Source organism: Acyrthosiphon pisum, chromosome X (assembly GCF_005508785.2).
Source record: "Acyrthosiphon pisum isolate AL4f chromosome X, pea_aphid_22Mar2018_4r6ur, whole genome shotgun sequence".
NCBI lineage: Eukaryota > Metazoa > Arthropoda > Insecta > Hemiptera > Aphididae > Acyrthosiphon > Acyrthosiphon pisum.
The window spans coordinates 34,463,650-34,473,103 of record NC_042493.1 but is presented as its reverse complement, the minus strand read 5'-3'; positions in this window follow the sequence as shown (position 1 = coordinate 34,473,103).

Genomic DNA, 9,454 nt, shown 5'->3' with positions numbered 1-9,454 from the left:
TCAATAAAGAACTTTGTAATTTACTCATTTATTGCAGACTATGTTCTATCCTTAATCCTGTGGGTTATTATTAGTGACATTATATGAATATTAATTTGACATACTCAATAGTTTACTATACGCTATGATCTCCGAAATCACTAATAAACTATAAATAAAAAAAAAAGTTTCTTATACATATTAACAATAATACACGGCCTACGAAAATGCAAAAAAACAAACTAATACGCGGGCAACGCCGTGTCGGGACAGCTAGTAGGTATATATATATATAATATAATATAATATAATATATTTTTTTTTTTTAAAACAACACGTTTGGAAACTACTGATACAGACCTATATCGAATATATAATAGATAAACTAATTCTTAAATTTGTGGTGGGGGGGGGGGGGTGTTGAATTTTTTTCAANAACCCCCCAATATTTTCTTGATTATTCGTCATTAAAATGTTCCACGTAAATTTCAAAAATATTCTTGCCAATTCATGCTAATTTCGTGCTAATTTTTAGTGCAAAAAAATCATGGCTTTTAATTGGGGGATTTGAAACTGGTGAAAGGCTCGTTTACAAATCGAAACTCTTAACACACTCATTATTATAACAATAACGCCTATTCATCTGAGGAATTTGTCGACCAGTACCGAATAATATTATAATAAGATCTACGGTAGTTATGTATAGTAGCCGTGGTGGTGGTCGTGGTGGGGATGATTACGACTATGATGATAATAATAATAATAACAATAAAAGAAACAAATTCCTGAGTATTAATCAAAACACGGACGCCTGTGGTTTTACAGGGCGTCCTTATGATATAATATTATATTAATATCATAGTGTAATAGCGTGTTATACATTATATATTATAGTATTAATGTACATATATAGGTAAGTATATATACTTTGAGAGAGTTCACAATACCTGCACCTTGCACCTATGTAGATACACCTCTATATATATAATGAATGATACGCGTTCTTAGAATAATATTTGACTCTTGCAGGCGAAGGCCGTTTGAGGTTGAAGACCGGATACGATAGCCTTCAAAGGTTTAGTCATCTATCTTCTGGACTCTGCTGCAGCATCGGACTGCACGAACGCAAACTTCATACCGCGGTTACCGCAGCCTATGCAGTCTATATATAGTGGTCAAAATGCAACTATATACGCGATACGCCCAGCGCTTTCGTGTAATAATAACCGTCGAAATTCGATCACACACTACGTCATAAAATAATATATTATCTACTGTAATGGTTGTACTTGTAGAGCACATCGCGAGATCGCCGTTTGGGATCAAAATATAAAACTGAAGGTATTTTTATTTTCGAATACTTATTACGCAATAACGATTTTTATGAGACGAAATCGATGACGATTCAGTCGGGTAGCCTGTGTAGGCGATGTGGTTGTACGAAATAATATATTGTTTTTCATAGCCATTGAAACATTGAATATAACGGACAAAATGATTAAGACCCGGCAAAAAATATAATACGACGACAGAAGAGGCATAATACATTATAATAAGTGACATACCGTACAAAAGTAACAAAATTATACCCGCAGTATCATTTCAGATATTAAATTAGAACTATACTTATATTGTTCAAAAATGCATAACATTAAAAGGACGCTGCTATAATTGAACACTTTCAATTAAAACCTAATAAATATTTTTAAAAAAACGAATAGCGAATTTGTTTAATTCCTGTTAATATCTGAACTTGAATTGTCTATAGAAAAATTTTTGCTGTTATGTTTTATTTATATTTTTTGGTTTCTGTGAGAACGACTTTTGAGGAACATTGTACTCAGACTAAATATTAAGACTTAAGAGCAGGACGCTCGTGTCAAACGTACGACCTAGCAAATTTGCGTAGAACCGACTTTGTGTTTTTAACATTAATATTTGAGTGAATTATCAAACTTTTATCATCAAACATTATCAAACTTAGAGGTAAAAACTTTATCTGTTATCTCACGTCAATTTTTTCGAAATTTAAATTTTTAAATATTTTTAAATAAGCCATTATGTATGTGGGCATGACTAAAATAATATCAAAGGCTGTCTACAGTCCCGTGACTATCCATTATAATATACAGGTTTCGCTCTGTACTGTAATACCTACGTTTTGTCGAAAACTCCCATTTAAATATATTATAAGAGGACGTTTTGTTGGAAGTATTTTTAGGATAACTCAGTTTTTAAGTAAGTTATAGCGTGTAAAATAAATGTAAATTAAAAATGCTCATAACTCACTTAAAAACTGAATTATTGTAAAAATACTTCCAAAAAGACAATGAGATAATGATTAGATAATGTTCTTATACCATAAGTTTCATAATGGTCGATTCACTCTAATTTTTAAGCTAACGGTATACAACTTGAATTTCTGAGCGTAAATTTGGTATGTTACGCGTTTGTAAGACGGAGACAACAAATGTGGGTGTTGCGTCCTCTTAAGGATTGAATATTATTATGTCGTGTAACTGAGATTGGGAAAATATGAGAAGGTCTGAAAGCCTAGATTTTTTTTAGTGATGTGTTTTAGACAATACCTTATATATTAATAATATCAAACACGAACTATTATATACAAGTATACAACTACATATAAGATATTATATTGAAGTAGGTACATACCTATTGAATCATATTATGACAACATATTTTATAGAAATCATCTGAAATCTGAATCGTATAGTACATAATATTATAATATATTTTGCATAAATATTTCCGATAAGGAGTGTCTTATGTTTTGACACCCAAAAGTCAAAACATTTATTTTTACTGTCTCAAAACTATATAAGTATGAGCGTTCATTGAAATTTTTAGTCACTTAAAAAAAAAAAACAGAGATATTTTTTGACATGAAAACATAATCGATTTATGTGTAATAAAATAAAATTGAAAACAAAATAAATAAATCTTAACTTCTTAAACGAAAAATTTAATTCGTTGATTTCACGTCGATTAAATCAATGAAGTTAGTACTTAAATTAACGGAAACCCAAAAATACAACTAATATACAAATTTAAAATGAAATTAACTTTTTAACTCGTAAATAACGAATAAAACTATGATACACGTGGTTAAAAGGAAAATATTACCAACTATTTGATCCTATTTTTGTAAATTAATATAATGTGACGCGTTTAAATTCAGCACAAATTACGAAAAAGATAATATTATAATATAGAGATCACAAAGTGTTTTTTAACAATTTTTTTTTTTTTTTAATGCGTATGTAATTGCTGGTAAACTCGTTTACGATTTTCAGGAGACTAAAATTCACGTCCGAAATTCTCATGAAGAATACTTTAATAATAATAATAATATATAGTTCACCAACTGGCAGGAAATCGCAGCGGTAATCCCAATTATATTATAATTTATATTATAGTATGGCTGGTGTAAATTACAAACGACTATAACGAGTTAAAAGTTTATTCGAGGGTTCTCTGTCGCTGGATCTAATCTCCCTTCCCACACAAACCGATTTTTAAACGTCTACACAGCTTATAAATAATTTTTTGAAATGAAAAAAAAAATTTAATTTGAATACCTGTATATATGATATATATTATGCAAATCAATAATTACACAACGAGTTACCCTTTACAGGACTTCTACTATATTAATTTACTCTTAAAAGCGTATAATCAATTCGTTTCTTATTCGAGTTAAGTCCAATGGTAATATTATTATTATTTATATCACGAAAATACCTGCATGTATAAATGTATGTTTTGTATAAAATGTGTTAAATTTATTTCAATAGTAATAACGAATTGAATGTATGTAACTAAATATACAATTTCAACTTTAACCGAGTCAAGTTAATTTTTTTACAACTATGAATACACGTTTGCACTTAGTGACTTTGTCACGTAAACGTATCTATACCTATACGGCTATATCCATTACCAAAACAATTTGGCTAACTTTCGTATAAACTTTATTTTATTATAAAGGTAGGACATTTTCGACGTTTCTCAATAGGTTTCTTTGAAATTACGAAAAACAACGACAATGAAGTCTTATCTTCTTAAAATAAAACCATATAAAACAATCACCTAAAAAATGACCTATAATAATGCATTATTATAGGTCATTTTTTCTTTGTAATCAACAAAATAGGTACATTATATTACATATATTATAATACATCATATTTATTATATCGTTATTCATTATATATTATACAGCTGATAACATTTTCTGCACCATCCGTTGGTTTATTTTTTTTAATAATATATACTTAACATTTAGTATACATTTCGTCCGGCCTCGGAAAATTATAGAGAATACGACAATATTTAACAACAATTTTTCAAACAGTTAGGTATCAATAATCATTTTTAATTTCAATAACATTTTTTTGTTTAAGATCTATTTATGTTTTATAAAGTTTGGCGTTCTTGATATATTTTAAAAATTTTGTAATTTAGGTACACCTAATCAATATAGTAGTGGTCTACGTCAGTATTTTCTTTCAAATAAGAATTATATATTATTAGTCATCGGATGCGATGGCAACCAAAACAGTAAAATATTATTTCAATTAGAAAAAAAATTTGGCGTTGGCTTTTTTCAGTTAATGATATTAATTATGACCATGGTCATTCAAAAATTGGATTTTTTTAATTTTATAGGAGACTACAGTTTCTATAGTAACTATAGGATGAAACTTCATTGTACCTGCACTAACCGATCGGAAATCCACCCACGTGTCGAACAATTATTTCTTTTTCAATTCATTCTAATGGACTATAGAAATTCTATAAGATAGTTACCCTCTTCTTATATTATTTACCTCACAATTGTATCTATATAGGTCAGGCTAAAATCTATAATGCACGTGGATGCATGATGAATGCGTGTTTTTGATTCCGTTTCCGAAGTTAAAAATTATTCGCACTCGTGTTATAACATATAATGGCGGAGTTTTAAAATGGATAAAAAGGTTGAATATGTCATAGTATAGTATAGTTTCGAATATAATATTGTAAACGCGTATTCACCTTTTCAGCATATTGACAAAAAATGCGGTACAGATATCGAATCGTCTACATTATAGTAATGGGTATGCATAATGGTATACACTATACACAATAGTACCTATGTTTACGTATTATAATGGTATAGGTACTTAAGATGTATACAGGGCAACCTGTGATTTCTCGTGCTTTAATAAAACCGCGGGTGAAAACGGTGGGCTACCCGACATACAGGGTGATTTGTAATTTTATAAAGAATTTATTCAAGTTCCGATTTGTGGAATTTTTAAATACTTAAGTAATATGAAATTTTTTCAAGAATTAAGAGTAAGGTCTAGTGAATACAGGTTAGGTAGGTACCGACTTCTTTTTTGCTTTTAATGAGAACCACCTTTGTTCCTGAAAACAGTTATTTTTTTAAAACGTTGACCTATATAAATCATAACCCTGTCGAATTAATCATTAATATTATATAATTATTATTATTGTGTACGGGTTAGGTGTAAATAAAAATGTGTATGCAAACTTCCCGCAGCAATATGATAAAATATTATACAGACGATTTTTATAAGTAAGTTCAATATCAGAGACATATTTTATAATGATTTACCAACTAGATAAGTCTCATGGGCAAAAAAAAATCGTATTTCAAAGAAATGTGTTAAATAGAATTAAATAAATTTGGTTCTAATTTAGTTTAGTTCTCAAAATTATTATTCTCATAATTTAGAAAATGTTATTAAATTGAAGTTCGTTGTATAACAATGTCACTGTATTATTATACGAACAATAACGTACTAAGACCCATTATGGTGGTTATTATTAAACTGTTTGATGTTATATCTGTTTGACTATTGGTATAACCTAACCTATAGGTACCTACTTATAATAATGGTACATTTTTTTCCCGAGAACAGTCGAACAGCGACAAAATATTATTTTTCAGACATTTTTTTAAATTTATTTATTCTTTATTCCACATAGAATTTGGGAAATGATAATATTTTGTAAATATTTTAAAGTGTTTAAATAATGAATATTTGACTAATAATAGGTATTGTATAAATATTTTCTTCTTCTAATAACAAAATATTGTACTATGATATGCATTACCTACATAAAAATTTTGACTTAATATTTTTATAAAGTTTCCGTAAAAAAGTTTTTTGAAAATACATGATTAAAATGTTTTCAAAAACATGAACATCTTTGCCAAAGAATATAAACAAAATATTTCCTAATTATTTACGCAACTTTTTAAAATATTTTGACAGCCATGGCTATGCATTCTCTGAAAATATTTTTACCATGGTTGGGAAATTTATGATGTGTGGGATTAGGTTCTCAACACCATCTTTGCAAATCGTCCAGGTTTATGCGTCTCGCAATAATTTATAATATAGTCTGACGGATATTCGTTGTTTGTCGTACGCACCACATACGTTTCGCTACGAATTATAAATATATTTTTCGGGACATTTTTTCATTTCTGTATTCTTCAGATTCTCAATGCGATTGTTACGCAATTTATATTTCAGGGTCAAGGACGGAAACGTCGTGTATAATATAATATTCTATATTTATTTATTATTATTATTATATTATATGTGAAACGAACAATCTACTTTTAACCGTGTGAAATTCTTACGAAAAATCCCGTTATTCCGTAGTAAACAAAAAATAACGTATACATCTCACACTATGTCAATTTTCCAAAGTCGTTAAATAATGTTATGTTATAGGTATGTTCAAGTTCAACGCTAACAATATTTTTGTATTTGCGTATTTTAAAACGACGATTTGTTTTATTATTTTACTGCGCATTGACATCCGTGCTCTGTACGATTTATTTGACGATATCACTGGTATTTATGAAATGACATTTTCGCTTCTCAAAATATAATATTATGATAATTTATGTAATAGTATGACGAACAATAGTTATGATTTATTAGGTATACGTCTCGTACGTATTTAAATTTTGTTTCGACAAATCGCCCACGCAAGTACCTATATAATATGTTGAAATATTATGATTCTGAACCAGAGAAGCTGAAGGGTTAGAGGACTTAGCCATTTGTATGACTTATCAGGAGGGCCAAAAAACTAAAATCTTCTTTTTTTTATTCATTTGATTATCTACATAAAATTTGGTCATACAAAACTAAATTGAGTTTCAAAAGTCTATAAATAGTCCCAAAAGTACCGAAACATTGATACGATTACATTAATTGATTACCCATATTATGATGTCTAAAAAATTTTAATAACAATTTTATATCACTACAGGATATGTCTTAAGTATAATACAAAAAATCTCAAGAATTTGATAATACGGTATTTAAGTATATTTAAAAATTCCAAAAATCGGATTTTAAAGGGGTGTGCATGCTTGGAAAATAACCCACCTGTATATGTAAGATTTATTATTTCAAACACACACAACCATTTATCTATACATAGGTAGTTTATTAGTTAATTTAATTGTGAAACGCACGTGACAATCCATGTGAGTTTGATTACTTGGTACGAATAAATTAACTCTATACGATCATACTGACTGCTGCAGTCAGAACGTTTTATTGTTGTTTTTAATAATATATATGTGATCAAATGATGGCGAATATAGGGAACTTCGATATTAATTACTTCCAACTTCGTTCGGAAACAATTATAAGTGCCTAACGTCGTTTCGTTGAATTCAGAATTCTGTAAACCACCCCGTAATAATTAATTTTATGTAATTTAATATGCACACACACACACACACACACACACTCACAAACAAACACACAACTGTAATTATTACCTATATTTTGTCGTAATTCGTTCTGCGACGGTAACTGCGATGTTTCTCGTAATTCACGCGGCAACGTATAACATAAAATATATAAAATTTTGACAATGCGAATAAAATAAATATTAAACAATAATAATAACGTTGGGATAGAGGACTTGTGTTTACACTGCGGAGACGTACTTAACCAAAATTTCTAACTCTGGAGCTGATTTTTTTTGCCTCCTCTCCTCTTTGCAGTTATACAATTTTAATTGAGAATAGGATAAACAAATTCTACAAAGGAAATTAACATTTAATAGCGAAATTTCAATGAATGAAATTGACAATAACTTACGTAACTTTCTAAGTATAAATAGTTTAATATAAATGAATTAATGTTCAATGAGATAAAAGTCAGTTTATATTGATTAGAAAATATGCTTGGATAATAAACAAAGAATAATAATAATAATGATATATTAAATTAATATATTATTTAAAGTAGAAACAATATTATAATCACAAAATTTGCTTGTACAAAACATCGTCCTGCTCTCCATTATATTACATTTTCATGTTGACGATATGAGTAAATAAAATAAATAAATAGAAGGGAAGCTAAAATAATATTTTGTACTTGTAAATATCATAAATCAGTTTCATAGTATTTTATTTTAGGTATTTCTGCTAAACAATACAACAATTATAATACATTTTTAACCTTCGTTGTTAAAATAGTTTGTTTTTTTTAAATTTAAAACCAAAATTTACATTATTTGATATTTTAAATACGCTCCCGACCAATGTGCAAATATTTTTAATGTCCTGAGGATGTCCTTTAGTGGAGCTGCAGCAATGTAAAACAGATTGAACTTTCTAAAATCATCCATTTTTCGATATTTTATGTAATTTTGAATGTAAAAGTATATGTTCTTTAACTACCTATATTGAATAATAACTATTTAACTGAAATACTCAATGACTGAATTAATTTTCAACTCACAAAATAATAGCTATACCTACTTACTTATTTATTATTAAGAAGTTTTTTTCCAAAATGAATCAGGAAATTATTTACAGGGTTGATATTTTTATTTTCATTTTTAGCGTTTTAGTTGTGGCGATGTACCTAACAGAATTACAGAAAATAAACAACAACCGATAAATATCATATTATAATAATTGTTTACGATTTTAAGTCACTCCCGTATTTTCATTGAACTATATAGGTACAATAAATCAAGTGAAAATATTTCGAGTTTGTCCCGTTATACGCATCCCTAGATATCTCTGATGATAATCTTTGGATTCCCTTTCAACGGGCTACTATATTATTAAAGTGTACGAAACTCTCGATCGGCGGAATTTGCAGACCTAACAGCAAATTCGAACAACAACAACATTATAATATGATACCCCGTGGCGATTTTCACTTTCGTTATACACACCCTTTACCTACACGGTGCTTGTTGTGAAATATAGCTCGTATAAGAGTATATAACCATAATATATAGTGTTAGGGATTTAAAATGCCATGAAATTTATTTTCTTGAAATGTTTAATTTATATGAAAAATTAAAATATTTAAAAAAAAATTGTTTGCTATATCTAAAATGGATATGGGGGAGGAGGTAAGTCGTTGAACCAAAATTTCAAACCATA